The 15,612-nt window shown below is 37.1% G+C and overlaps 1 protein-coding gene across 12 annotated transcripts in view; it reads right to left on the bottom strand.

Annotated features, from left to right (window-relative positions):
- Positions 1 to 15,612, bottom strand: part of LOC126367292 (rho GTPase-activating protein 21) — a 472,944-nt gene that overhangs the window by 104,426 nt on the left and 352,906 nt on the right. The window lies entirely within an intron of this gene.

Genomic DNA, 15,612 nt, shown 5'->3' with positions numbered 1-15,612 from the left:
GGAATCACTTCCATTCCTACTACAAACCACAGGCCACACAACAATCCCTCTAAAAAAGCAATTCTGCTATTAGACATTGGCATAAAAATAAAGTGCGTCGTGTTAAATACTTGTTAAATAGTACATTGCTTTTTTAGATTGGCGTCTATAGAGATTGAACACTGCTTGGTGAAAGTTGGTCATGGACCTTACATCCTACGGAAGAAGACCACCACACAGTTCATATTCAATAGGATGCTTACGGTTTGTGGTTGATTATAAATATCAATTCTAACCTACCGGCATGTAGTAATACAGAATATTAGGAATTTCCTTCCCAATAGACTTACTGGTAAGACCACTCCAGGGTTGATGAGGTCGTTCACTGATCGTGTGGGCGAGAGAAGAAGAAAAGAATACGAAATAGTAATTTATGAATACGGCACATGATGGTTGGTTGGTGTGCAATAAAGTATATTTGATTTGATTTGATGATGTATCACATTGCTGCCAAAACGACTTATGTCATACTCGTTATAAATTAAAGTTTTTCAATATTTAGCATCTACTAGGTCCTCGGTCGATGTGCGCAGGAGTGAAACAGGCTCATATCATAACAACTCTTCATGCGAGAAGTGTCCAAGATATCATAACTATCGTGCTATCTGCGACAAACATGATGGCATCCTTAGGCGATATACAAGTTCTACTTACATGGCTATTTTTTATACTTATACGCTTATGGATACTTGATTTCAAAATTACAAATATAATCCTCTTAGACAACGCCTTCAGCCGAGGTTCACGCCCAACTGGGCATCCTCGGGCCTGTTGTTTTAAATTTTGTACCAGCTGTGAGCCCTTAGCGCTCGCAATTTATCCGGCCAAGTAGGTAAGTCAAAAACAAAAAAGATAGTTCATACTTTCAAGTATCCATTTGGCTGACTTGGGACAACTTGGCCCAAGAGACCTCTATAAAATCAAACAAAAACAATTATCAAAACCAATATTTTTGGACCTAAGAGTAAGAGCTTCGAGTTTTAAAATCATGTAGATACCGTTAAATTCTTAAATACCTACTAACGGCCTCCGTGGTCCAGTGATTAAGCGTTCTGCTCGCGATCGAAGGTCCCGGGTTCGAATCCCGGCGGGGACAAATCACTTTGTGATCCCTAGTTTGGTTAGGACATTGCAAGCTGATCACCTGATTGTCCAGAAGCAAGATGATCCGTGATGCGGAAGGCACGTTAAGCCGTTGGTCCCGGTTACTACTTACTGATGTAAGTACGTAGTCGTTACTTGCGTCACGTCAGGGGCCTTTGGGGGCTCAATGATAACCCTGACACCAGGGTTGATGAGGTTGGTCATCCTCACAACCCACACGATAGAAGAAGAATACCTACTCAGCTTCTTACATCAAAATTGAGCTGTTGCACGAATGTGTAAGAGTAACGAATTGCATAACAGCAATTGGTTGCTAAACATTATAAAAATCAACAAGATTATACACAAATCTCGCTTAAAATGGAGCTTAATATGACGCGTTGTCAGCTTGTCAAACGAATTGAAAACTGAATCGAATCTTTAATTTCACGAGTCGAAGACTTTCGCCAATGTTGCCAACGTCGTGTTGGTAATCCCGCAATGTTGCCAACCTACGCACTGTCACATTGCGCGTATTAACCAGACTAATCCCAATATTACAGCGCTTATAGTACTCCTATTACGCAAAGCGATTTGCTTTCTACTAAAGAGAACATACGCGTGTACAAGTTGTCAAAGACAAAGTTGCAATCCTTAGTAAATATTAGTAAGAAGGTATTTATGTCTTAAGGTGAAATTTTAGTATAATCAGGGTTTCAGGCACTCGTACAAACTTAATATCAACTAAATTCAAAAAAGAATACATGGGGGGCGCAGACTGTCTATCTTCTTCGCATTTGCGAGTCAGGCTCCTTGATCATCTTTTATTTCTAGATTAGCATTTCATCCAGTGAAATAATATCTAATTCACAAAATTCTAAAATAACTCTTCACCATAGTAACAGCACACCCCGGACACTTCATACAAACCACCCCGTTTTACACAGACACTACACATTGACGTTATCGTATACGCGCATCTGTGTGTGTGGCGTCTGACGCCATACGATTGATGAGGAGCTCGGTGGCGCAGCGGTAAACGCGCTCGGTCTGCGATTGTTGAAGTTAAGCAACTTTCGCAAAGGCCGGTCAAAGGATGGGTCACCACAAAAAAAAAGTTTTCATCTCGAGCTCCTCCGTGCTTCGGAAGGCACGTTAAGCCGTTGGTCCCGGCTGCATTAGCAGTCGTTAATAACCATCAATCCGCACTGGGCCCGCGTGATGGTTTGAGGCCCGATCTCCCTATACATCCATGGGGAAGGCCCGTGCCCCAGCAGTGGGGACGTTAATGGGCTGATGATGATGACCAAATTGCAAACGACATTAGGTGAAATGTCAATCCCGTATATATTTATCACTATCACTGTCGATTGTCATAATCGTTTGTAACTTGACTAAGGTCCTAAGAAATCATATAGTGTTATGCCTTTTTTGCATTATTCACTGCAAATTCGCCTCGGATTCATTGCCTACTTGGAAGCGGAGAGTTGCCGTTCTATAAGTAGTATTATTTCTTAGTCTATGATACCAGTAGGTACAATAATCATACTCTACCAGTCATCCTATCCACCTGATTACTCCCAACCCACGCCCTGTCACCGACTGAGCTCGTTACCATGGCAACTTACTGCCAAACCCGTAACTCCTGACTCCGCAATCAGGGTCCGTCGTCAAGAGAAGTAAATGAACTACATTTCTACGGTTGGATTTGCTATTTTGTTACGCAGTGTCACATTAGTGTCCGTTGTACTTTGATTTTATATATTTTATTATTTATATGTTAAGTTATTTATTTGTAAAGCAGTATAAAATTATCAGCCTCATTTGCAAGGAAGAGGTTATAGGTTATTTTGTAAACGTACGTTTTGGTTAGCGTAGCTGTTTTGTATTTTAATACTAAAACTGTATGTAGGTAAATGCGAATCGAGACGCAGTAATACACTGCACTCGATGTATAAGTGAAATTTTTGTAATAATTAATGAGTATTTTATAAAGCTCATCTGATAATGAGTTCTGAGCGTTTTCCCGTTTTTTTTCACACGGTCCACTTACTTAATCTAAAGATTTCACAGGTCCAACCCGCGAAGGGAAAACCAGCCCAATATAGGTTAGGTCACATACCTCCGAAATACATTTCTCGGAAATCTGGGTTTCCTCACGATGTTTTCCTTCACCGCTGAGCACGTGATAATCATTTATGATCCAATAATGAATTCAAAAACAATTTCGTCAATCATTGGCTTAGGTCTATGCTTAGATTCAAACTTGCGTGCGACCTAAAACCGATAACAAATAATCAATCGTAATATTATATAATTAATCGATATAATGAAAATGCTTACAGTAAACAATGTTTTGGTTTTTATTATTAATAAATTGTTGCTTGATATTTGGATCATATTATGTAGAGAATTATGTTGCAACCTATATTGTTTCTCTTTATTTTGATCATTATAGTAATGGGTGGAAGATGTCATTATGACTGGGTGTAATAAAAAGTGTCTTCATTACGACGTTACAATAGGCAATCAATTAATAGATCATGATGTATATGAAGCATCGAGTAAGCGACAAACTGGTTTTAGAGGGAATCTCGTATACGAGGTACGCCGCATTGATTGGCATTTATGCCTATTCGGTACGAGACAGTGCACTGTGTGTGTTTTTGAGTTCATTTCTTTCAATGTTTTCTGTATTTTTATATTTTTATTTTATTTTTTATTTTTCTGTTTTAATGCGACGAATAGGTGCCGAGACAAACCTCTGTGGTTTAACGGCATCATTCAAACCATGAATTTAGATTAAGGATATAAAGAAAATAAATAAAATAAAAAAATATACACCCAAAAATAAAGATAAAAGATTCGAATATTTTTGTGGCCATGAAATTAGAAAGTTAACTGTACAGCGCCATCTATATTTTGTTTTTGAGTAAAGTGGCCTGGAAAGTCCCTCATTAGGAATATAGTCGTATGTTATGTAGTTTTTAAAAGGACAATCATTTAATTGCAGAATTAAAATCCTTTGATAAATCCGTAATCCCCTCGTATCACGGTGTCCTCGGAAGCCGTATGCGCGGGATTGGATCAAGTTTCAGCGTACCTGCGCCCGCGCCGCGACAGATTGCCGTGCACGTTCCCTTCCGGTTTTATAGGGTTTGACATTTTTTTAATATCTCAGCGAAAAGGAGGGAAGGGATTTAAATAAAAGTTGGTAGGTCGTTTGCGTGGAAAAAAATGTTGTGTTTATGTTCACGCGTTCCCGAGAAAAAGGGTCTTGTCAGACAGATAAGGGTACCGTATTTCCTTTTGAAGTTCGGAACCCTAAAAAGGGGTAAAATCCGTTCATACCTGCGTCCCGGATTTGCCGTGACAAATAGCCTCAATTTTATTTACCCGCGTTTAAAAATTCAAATGGAAATGCTGAACTCAGCTCGGGAAATTTATAGGCAGTTGGCTACCTAATCCCAGGCCCCAGGTCGTTGAACTGTCGATAAATTGCAAAACCAACATTAAGCTGTGTGTCTACTCAAGCGGAACGTAGGACTGTTATACTATGTCCGTCCTTGGCGGCCTTTTTGGTAACCGTAACGACCGTTGGAAACAACAGACTGTCTGTTCAAAACCTTCAATAAAAAGCAAAATTTACCACACTGGAAGTACTTCCGTGTTAAAACAAATATAGTTTAACTTAATAGTATGGTGACGGAGCGTCAGGATTTCTTGATTTATGCTTTCTACGTGTCGTATCTTACTTACTTATACAAGAAGTCAAAGAATTAGTTTTGTGTAGCGATAGATGGAAAACGCTACACCGACAAGATTGATTTCTATCATTCTAAATTCTGCTATTCAAAATTCTAGATTAGGTAAATTCAATTCATCTTTTTTGGGGTTATGCATACGTTTTTACAATGAAACACCAGATAATATTGTGAAGCTTAATTTGTGTAAAAAAGCTAATTATGAGATTAATGATTACCTAAATTTTAAAGATGCCTGGTATTAAATGTGTTCCTCTAGTTATTAAATAACTCGTAATGTAAACCTACATCGATTTAAAAGATGTGTTGCTATTGCAGTTACTTGTCATTTCTTCTCCTCAGCCATAACACCTTGCGAAACGACGTAGATTCAAAAATGATAAATTGACCTTCAAAAAGTTTTTAAATGTTGAAAAAAATTACGTTGAATAAATGATTCTGATATCTATAGAACTGCGTTCGCCAAATCGGCTTTGGGGTCGTAATGTCGTAGTTGTCGCAAATGGCGACGCACCGTACGGTCTGTTAGCTCCGACTTCGCTCCAATGGACGTGCACCTTTAGTTGCACGATCCCCATTGAAAGACCAGAACATTACTCATAGTATGGCCACCACAGGTCAGACCATTAGTTTGCTTTATGATGATTTAAGAACGGTCCATCGCTGTAATTGGCTGTTTGGACAAGCAGGTTAGTTTAGTGTTAAGAGCCAGATTATGGAGTAGTTTATTCCTTCTTACAATGTTGCAAATGTGCTGATAGGACGTTAATTTCGCAAGGTAATGCGCAGAGAAGTTGATGCGTGGTCGCTTTCATTGCTAAGTGTAATTTAAATCGTTATGTATGCTTTAAAAAGGTGCAAATGTGGAAAAATGATTCTGCCTACACAAGTAGTTATAAAACAGCGAAATAAATATCTTCTCTCGTAAGTGGTAGGAAAATCTAGTTACCAACGTGGACGAATGGCTTTATATCTGCTTAAACAGACGATTTTGAGAGCGTTCTTACGTGTGTTTACTTCACAGGACGTAAACACAGGACGTGTACAGACGAATAAAATAAGCACAATGGACGGCCTTATTGCTAAACAGTAATATCTGGAATCTTTCCAATTTCCAAGTGTAATTTGTAATTTTCAAGGTAGGAAGCAAAAAAATGGTACATTAGGAAAGGGGAACCGCGTTACCCCGAATATAACGCGAGCGAAGCCGCAGGCAAAAGCCAGTAAGTAACATAAAAAAAAGATCTTGACAAACAGACGGACGATAAAGTGATCCTATAAATCAAATCAAATCAAATAACTTTATTGCACAGAACTAAAATTTCAACAATCAGACATAACACATGAATACAGTACAATTCAATAATAATTAAATTCAAACAGTTATTATTATTTTTTTAATTATTATTTTTTTTTATTTTAGTATAAGGGTTCCGTTTTAAATTTTGACATTCGGAACCCTAAAAAACTACTAACGCAAGCGCTTTTCTTAAACACATGATTACCTACAACTCTACGCATAGAGATTCAAAAGTTACAAAACGAAAATATTTACAAGCAAAAGTATTACAGCACGCAATTTAAAATTCGAAACGAACAATTCTTAACAACTTAAACGAGTTAATTCTCAGCCTTGTGAACAATAAAACAAATAGCAACAATTACTCTAATTTGTACGCACTTTCTTCTCACAGCCTTACTCTCTCATTATATAAAATAACAAGGCCGGTAAAGTTCAAGAACACGAGTTATTTTACTTAAAATGAGTACTAAGTAGTTGTTAATAGCCGTGTTTACGTTGAAACAAGACTCAGGGCTTGTAATAACACAACAGTATAGTTGTAATAACAGTGGTCGAAGCCAGTCGATCCAGATAGCGGATAACGACCTAAAATGCTGATATTTAATGCGTCATACTTTTCATTTGTATACATACATAAACTCACGCCCGTAATCTCTAATGTAGTGGGCAGAGCCACCAGTAATCAAAGACTTGCAGCCACAGTTAATACGAAGTCACACCCCGGACACTTCATGCAAACAACCTCGTATTACACAGACACCCACAACACATTGACGTTATCGTACTAGCGCATCTGTGTGTGTGTGACGTCTGACGCCATACAATTGAAGTCTAAACTATGTTCGAGGGGGGTGAGGGGGGGTAGTGAGGTAAACCTAGCTGAGGCGCTGGTGGGGAGCGGAGAATTGCCGTTCAATACATAGTATTATTCTATGACGAAATTCTGAAATAGATTATAGTGAAGTTTATGGTGACAAGGATTCAGCCTATCCATAACATTAGTCCATCGTGTTAGAAAGGACACAATTCCTCTGTCGGATTTTACGACTTGCCCAGAAGACAAGCAGCTGAACGTTTATGTTTGCAAACTTTGTAGAAGACAGAATTTCAAATTCTTGAACATTCTTAACATAAATAGCCTACGTATATATGTACCACTGCTGGGCACAGGCGTCCCCTTAATATACCGGAAGGGGTATAGAGCATACTCCACCACGCTGCTCCATTGCGGGTTGATGAAGAAACATTCTTAATCATTAACTATTTATTAACTGGTTCGTACTTCTAATTTACTCTACATTGGGACAATTCTATAAATCCTAGACATTATGAAATACATTGTTTTAAGTTTACGCGGTTATTATCATAATTAGAACACATAATAACGGGTTCTTACCTTTTTTCTTCTTGTCGAAATATCGGGAGTCTCATATCCCCATTTAAACGTTATTATGTGTTTTAATTATTATGAAATACAAGCAGTACCTACCTACTCATATTAAAACGATAAAATCTAGACTTAGATCTTTATGAACTACCGTTACTAAGTAAACTAACATAAATATTTTTTAGGGTTTCATAGCCTGTAAAGATTAAACCCTGCGTCCGCGTCGGCAACCCTAATGCACAGAGGTCGTAAACACAAACTTTTATCGTAACTATCGTAATTCCGCGGTATAAATATTTACGATTCGTAAGTATCCAGTATATTAATAGCGGATACGAAGCTAGTGCCGGATCGCTACCGGAACTATACTTTACTATACCTTTGATTTTGAAGAATTTGTATATGAGATATTATTTAGTTTTACTTACTACTCTGCTAAAGCTAAAAAGGTTCTGTCTTTCGTAAAAAGTAAAGTGTTTTCTGTAACATAATCGTTTATTGTATTCAATCGCGAATTTGTCATTATTGTTTGTGAAACGGAACGGCAATTCGAAATGTATCAGATTTTGAAGTTGAATTTAAAATTGGAATATTGAAAACAAAACAGTGTACTTTTTTGTGTTTCAGTAAATATGTATTATAGTTAAATCTTCTTAATGTTTACAGTGTTGTGGGTAGACTAAAATATAAGATATTTCATTACACTGTACCAGTAGTGAAACAGTTGAAGTATGCTTTTAGAAGCTCAAGAGCTGAACATTACTCTGAGATCCCAAGATAGTCGTAACTTCGTTATCTCAAATTCCTTGAAATATATAGAATTTCCTTCTAAACTCCAGTGGATTCACTGTATTGTAGATGTATGTGCTACATACTTCCTTCGGGAGTTATTAGAAATAGAAATGGTTTGCAAACTTAGGATCATGATTTCAATCACCCATCAAAGTTTTCGTTACGATGTCACTAACACCCTGCATAATTTATCATATATTTTTCTTAAACACTACAGAGTCGAAAGCCACATAGAAGCATTTCATCTAAAAAAGCAAAAATCCTATTTAACATAACATGCGCAAATGTCAAATTGCAATATTGTTTTTTTAAATGAAATGCTTCAATAGGGCTTTTTTAATCCCCAGTAGGCGTATTATGTATCAAGGCATGTCACTAATTAAACAGTCGAAAACTTTTCCCTTTTGTAGTTCCATCAACTATTTAGAAGGTTTACCTACATCATTCCTAGTTCCTATTAAACGTGGTGTCTTTGAAGTTTACGGTCGTGGCTCCCAGTCGGAGAGTGGCATGTTACCACAGGCACGTGTGACTAGTGAGCACGTGTTAGATCTTGCGTCACGTCTACTGTCCTTTGCTTTCTTTTAGCTGCAAAGACGTGTTAAAAAGAGATAGGCTCCTTATAAATAGATAAAAAATGTAAAAGGGGTATTTATTTATACAGTGTTAGTGACATCGTAACGAATACTGAGGAGGATGATTCAGTTCTATATTCTGAGTTAATATCTAATAATAATAATAAGAGATTTTCTGTCACAAAAGTATGGAACTGAAAATAATTAAAAGAAAACACGAAACATTTTCATGAATTTTCCGAGAGGAAATTCCACTTGATATCAACTCAGAATCATGGTCTGAATCATCTCCCTCAGTATTCGTTACCGTGTCATTAAGAGCCATACGTACTTGTATGGGTACCTTTACGCACGATGCAATGCACGATGTATCTAAAATTAACTAGATTTAAGTACAAACTACAGCCGTTGGTCCCGGTTACTACTTACTGATGTAAGTACATAGTCGTTACATGAGCCATGTCAGGGGCCTTTAGCGGCTCAATAGTAACCCTGACACCAGGGTTGATGAGGTTGGTAATTCACCTCACAACCCACACGGTAGAAGAAATACAAACTAGAAAGAATCACGCATTTTATTTTGGAAATAGAAATGTCTGTCAGGGGTAAGACTTTAGATATTATAGGATTTGATTCACAATCCAATACATAAACTCACGCCTGTCTTCACTATTAGTACGCGCAGGATTGTTCTTATAACTACATCTTTCGTCTAGCCTAGATATAAAACGTACATTTCAACAGACATTCGTTTGTCTATCAATCCATCAATCAGCGCTGTCTGCAATCTCGACATCAATTAGTCGTCTAATTCAGGTGTCTCAGACCGACTGCCAATAATAACTGCGTCCAAACTCTAAACAAACTATCATACTGTTTAGTCTACTACAACATTTGTTATGAACATGTTTGCCTTAGCTTCTTTGTTCTTTATTTTCTTTCATTTTTAATCAAAAATTCTCTTGTGGTAAATTCATAGACATTTTCGTGGATAGGAATCTATGGGTTCAGTGCGTATAATGAATGCCATTCCAAACATAGATGTTGGCTCCAGTTTCTTAACGCCGAAAAGGAAAGGGACGGGTAATCGACAGGCATAATATTTATGAAACACATGTCAATTTTAGGCAGAAGTTTAAAAAAGCCTTTCCAAAATGTTATATTGGTCAATAACCCGACAGAATTAAGTTGACAGCACACGTCAACGGATTGGATATGCGCGAGATGCCTATTATATTCTCCATTATCCCATTTTTGTTTTCATTAATTTTAAAATTAACAGTTCCCAATCATCCGTCTCTTTCCTTTTCGGGAAAATGACAGGTATAACTTAAAATAAAATTAGGAGATGCAGAAATCAGGGCCAATATATCTTTTTAAATGACGTCTTGAGCTGACGCTTGCACTCGTCTTAAATTTTGTACCAGGCTCCCCGTTTGTCCGGCCGAGTAGCTGTTAATGCCATTTGAGGCGAATAAAAAAGTAAACAAGCAAAATTATAGATGCATAAGACAAGATGGTAATGAGGACTTAATAAAGTCTTAACAAGGGTGACCATTCACTTCCAACAGTCATTGTATTGGGGTAATTAATAAACCTCTCAATATACATAACAATGCACAGTGTTTCGTTTATAAATTGCTATAAAAAAAATATTTTTAATGTTCACGAGTCGTTCCAGCAGTTTTTATCAAGAAACCATGGCTACACAATCACAAATGTTTTTATTTAATAACAATAAATATCGCCGTACATATTCTGCTCGTAGAGATTTCTATTAGAAATAAGCTAAGCCATTCTGTTTGTTTTTAATTTTCAGAATTTAGTTGCGTTTTAATAAAAATACCACCGCGTAATGTTAAACAGTTTTTTTTTTAATATTTTTTTTATCTGGTTCAACGGACAGTATCGCAAAAAACTCAATTATGTAACGAAATTTAGACTAAGTATTTAATACTATTTTCTCTCTAAAAAATCTAAAAATCACGAATTTTCACGTTATGAATTTGTGACATGATTCAGTTTTTTCCGTTAACAAGTTTTTTAGCTACTCTGTATGGTCCACTGTGCTGCGTAAGGAAATGATGGAATGTCCAACGTCATTGTTTTTATACTTACTAATTAATAACGTCAACGGTCTTAAAACTTGTCAGAGTTATCTGTGAAACGATCTCTTTATCATTGTGCTGTGTAAACGGAGGCCTTTAAAAACAAAATATTTGCTTTATATTTTTTTTTGTGTTAAATTAAGCTGACTAGAGTTGTGGTTCATAAAGCGTCTTATGCAAAAGATATTGTTTCATTTCATGGTTTGGTTTTTGTTTGTTTTTTTTTTTAAGATTTATAAGTAGGTAGTGTAAATAAGTTAGAATTCTCAGATTTAATTTAATTTGAGTAGTTAATGGGTATCTTTGAGGCGGAAGCGGTCCGGGGTGGGCTTCTGGAGTAGGTAGTTTTGGACGAAGCCTGATGTGGTTTTGTTTTTGTATTTTGACGAAGCTTGTGCGGATTTTATTATGTATGAATTGAATATGCTTTCCCTTATTTATTTTTTTAATATGAATGTTGTTACTGACGAAGCCTGCGGTGGATTTACATTCTGTTTTTTATTATTATTGTTTCTGAATAAATATTTTTTATTATTTGAGTAGAGCATAACAGGTAAGATTTTTGTATTTTTTATCAAATTTATTAACTAAACAGTAAACAATCATACATCATACAATTGACTCTGTCATAAATTTTACAATCCCCACGTCAAAGTCAGAGTGAACATGCGCCTTCTGAGCTCCATCTTGGGCTTCGGTATGCCTTCGGGCAAGTCTGGGGCCAAGAGCAAACCTATCAGAAGTAAAAAAGTCATGGTTTCCAGAATTAATTAGTTCAGCAGCAACATTCCTCGATATTTATGACTTTACATTGCATTTCTATCAATAAAACTTAGGAGTATACATTGTCTTTTTATTATAACGAATAGATATCAGATCTTTGGAACAAATGACCTAACTTAGTCTGTGTGTCTGTTTGTTATATTTTGATATTTTGCATGCTACTGTTTGGCTAAACATGTCATGGACCTGTATAATTTATTCCTTCTCTGTATACCGTATTTAAAGCAAATAAAGATTCAGATTCAGACACCCACGCGACATTGATAATTTCTAACTAACAGAAAATTAATTAAACATAACGATAAATTTTCTTCTAACCCCTTTATCCTCAAAAGGAAACAGGCCCCACCACCTGTCTCGTGCGAAACTCTTACCTGTCCATCATCATTACTCTTCGATACATTCCAGTTTCCCTTCAATCACATCCCAAGACATTTTCTCCGAGATTCTTAATAGATATGAAGCTGATTTTATCTATTAATTGATCGATGGGGCGATTGAAAGCTTTGACAAAAAAGGGTTGAATATTAACGGTTTATATTTATCACTTCAAAAAATTATAATATGTAACACTGTATATGTACGTATATTGTAAACTATGAGGCATGATTCTGAGTTGATATCAAGTGGCATTTTCCGTCACTAAAGTATGACACTGAAAATAATTAAAAAAGCACTAAAATTTTCTTGAATTTTCCGACAGGAAATTCCACTTGATATCAACTCTGGAGTTATGGTCTGAATCATCCCCCTCAATATTCATTACGACGTCAAAACTACCTGTATTATATATACACACATATATATACATATATACACATTTGAGGAGGCTAATCAAGCATTTGCTTGATTCAGTTTCTATTAGTTGATGAGATAACACATTTTGGGAAGCATTATAATAATTGTATGATGTTGCTCCTACCGATTGGTTGGGGGGACACCTGTGCTCAGTAGTGGAAAGTGTATAGAGGTATGCCGTTTATGGTATGTATATTATAAGATGTTTATGAAGGTATTAATAATTTAAAAAAGGAAGCAAATATATCAGTTACTTCTGGTTATGACAGCCGTTTATTTTTGGGGAAGTTGAAATCTGTTGACCATTTAAGATTAAAAAAAAATCAACTACTTGTATTACGCATTTTAATTAAACTGTCGGCTAATGTTGACGTTTAACAAGTTAATCTGCGCTAAAAATGTGGTACGTATCGATTTAATTTTATAAAATATTTTATAAAGAGAAAATTATTGACTCGGACGGGATTTAACACTTTCAAGGACAGAACGTCTAATGACGTTCCGATTCCAAGGTGTCATATTACCTATTATGAACCATCAATGACCCATGATCTCTGTCCGTGAAAGGGTTAAACACGCAGTTCTTAAAAAAAAGAATTCTAAATAAAATTAAAAAGTACTTAAAACAAAACAAGCTTTATTAAGCATTATTTAAATTGCCTAAAATTTTATCTTGAATCAATGTTTGCATCTCACGACATATGACAATTATGCCATTCTTCAAACTGTTCGATATTCCGCCACTAAATGGCAAAATTGTCTCCAAAGGTTGCGAATTAAAGGGTTAAGGTTTGTTCGAAAGTATCGATAATAATTAACGAAGGTTGAGGAACAATGCAAAGATCGTGGAGATACGGAGGTCGCGCTAACTCGACGCCTTATATAGACGGAGGCAGATGAGTGGGCTAGCGGCGACAAGTTGCCTGTTTGCTAAACCATTACGTAGCCTATTCTGATAATCTGTGGTCGAACTTCGTTAGTTTAGTAATGACTAATTCTTTCAAATATTTTTCCTCTCAGACGACGCCCTGAGCCGAGGTTCGCGCCCAACTTGGCACCCTCAGGCCTGTTGTCTTAAACGTTGTACCGGGTGAGAGCCTTCAGCGCTCCCCATTTGTCCGGCCAAGTAGTTAATGCCACCTGCGGCAAATCTACGATAGGTCACGTCAAAAAAAAATAGTAATGATTAATTCTACGGACATTTTGATTACGAGCTTAAAACCACTTCATGCAAGTTCACTGTTTATATTTTACGTATCTAAGTTAGTTAATATTTCTTTTGAGAATAAAGATTCTATCGGCCTCCGTGGTCCAGCGGTTGAGCATCGGGCTCACGATCCGGAGGCCCCGGGTTCGAATCCCGGTGGGGACATATCACAAAAATCACTTTGTGGTCCCTAGTTTGGTTAGGACATTACAGGCCTGATTGTCCGAAAGTAAGATGATCCGTGCTTCGGAAGGTACGTTAAGCTGTCGGTCCCGGTTACTACTTACTGATGTAAGTATATTGTCTTTACACGACTCATGTCAGGGGCCTTTAGCGGCTCAACAATAACCCTGACACCAGGGTTGATAAGGTTGGTATTCCGCCTCACAACCCACACGATAGGAAGAATAAAGATTCTTTAACCTGATACCAAAATCAAGGATTATCTAACCCAGTTTGTTTAACTAAGTAAACTATTCAGAACGGTAAATTTAAAAATCGCCAAGAGACAATCAATCAGACACCAGCCACAATAACACAACACACAAATCGCTCAGGACAGAGCGAAGTGAAGGCTCAGAGAGGAGACTAATAAAAAGGAGACAATGGTAGGCTCAGGCTCAGAGGGGACGTGAGCAAAAAAACAGAGACAATGGTTGTGTCACCCCAGCGGGAAATTCGGTTGCCGGCAATAACCAGCTGCGCAACCAGGTTACCATTTTATACATACATTTTGTTGGTGGCGCAGTTGTAGCGCCTATGGTGTCCTAGTAGGACCTACCCCTTATGTTTAATTTGAAGTTTTTAATTGATTTGAGTCGCAGATAATTAAAAAAAATACCTAAATGACTCTTTAGGGCAGAATTGCCATTAATATTGTTCGAGCAAAAATGACTCATTTAACAGTGATATTCCGGCTCAGACTTCTTGTCCGTTGACCTTTTAATATGGAAGCAGGTAGCATGGCAGGCATGATCATGTAACATAATATTCGAAGGGTTGATGCCTGATTCTTATTTTACCGGCTTGCGTGCGCGCACTTTCGCGCACTCCTCAAATGTCAATTTTATTAAGTAACCCAATACTTTCAGTTTTAGCTTTACGTTTAATACTATATTTTAAATGACACGCGAGGCATTCCAAGGCTGCCTCACTCACATTTAGTTAGTGTCCAATTAACGTAGCTAAAATGTTTCCTGGACATTGAGAGACTTTGAAATGTGGTCGGTTTCCCGGTGTTAAATCAATGCAGCTAATGCACCGGTGATTACGCCAATATCTGTAATTGATTAGCACTGAGAATCGATAAAGACTCGTCTGTAACGAGAGAGCTAAGTCTGCTTATAAATTATGCGGCGATAAATTCTATATCTATTAAGGGGTACGCTCCATCAGAACGAGTGATGAATGGAGACAATGTATCATACATAATTCTGTTACGGGCATGTTAGACAAGACGGAAAGTTTCGCTCCCAGCAGATGGTGTCGTAGATAGAGATTTATACAAGGAAACTGTGAAAACATAGTAATATAATGGGAAACGTTCTTGACTGAGCAAAGGAAAACGGATTATGACAGCCATTACATAAATCACACCGTTGACTTAAACCGCTCTTGGTCTCACTTGATTAAGTCTTCAACGTCTCATTACTGTAGCTAACACCGCGTAATCGCAGGCGCAAGTCGCGTTTCAAAAACCAATAATCTAACGTCTCGATCACGTGTCAACTTTCGATTTCAGCCAATCCCGTGTTGCGATCACAATTCCACTCT

The sequence above is a fragment of the Pectinophora gossypiella genome, chromosome 6, assembly GCF_024362695.1.
Source record: "Pectinophora gossypiella chromosome 6, ilPecGoss1.1, whole genome shotgun sequence".
In the NCBI taxonomy this organism is placed as follows: Eukaryota; Metazoa; Arthropoda; class Insecta; order Lepidoptera; family Gelechiidae; genus Pectinophora; species Pectinophora gossypiella.
Note: the sequence above shows the minus strand (reverse complement) of the source record. Positions and strands in the feature narration are given on the sequence as shown.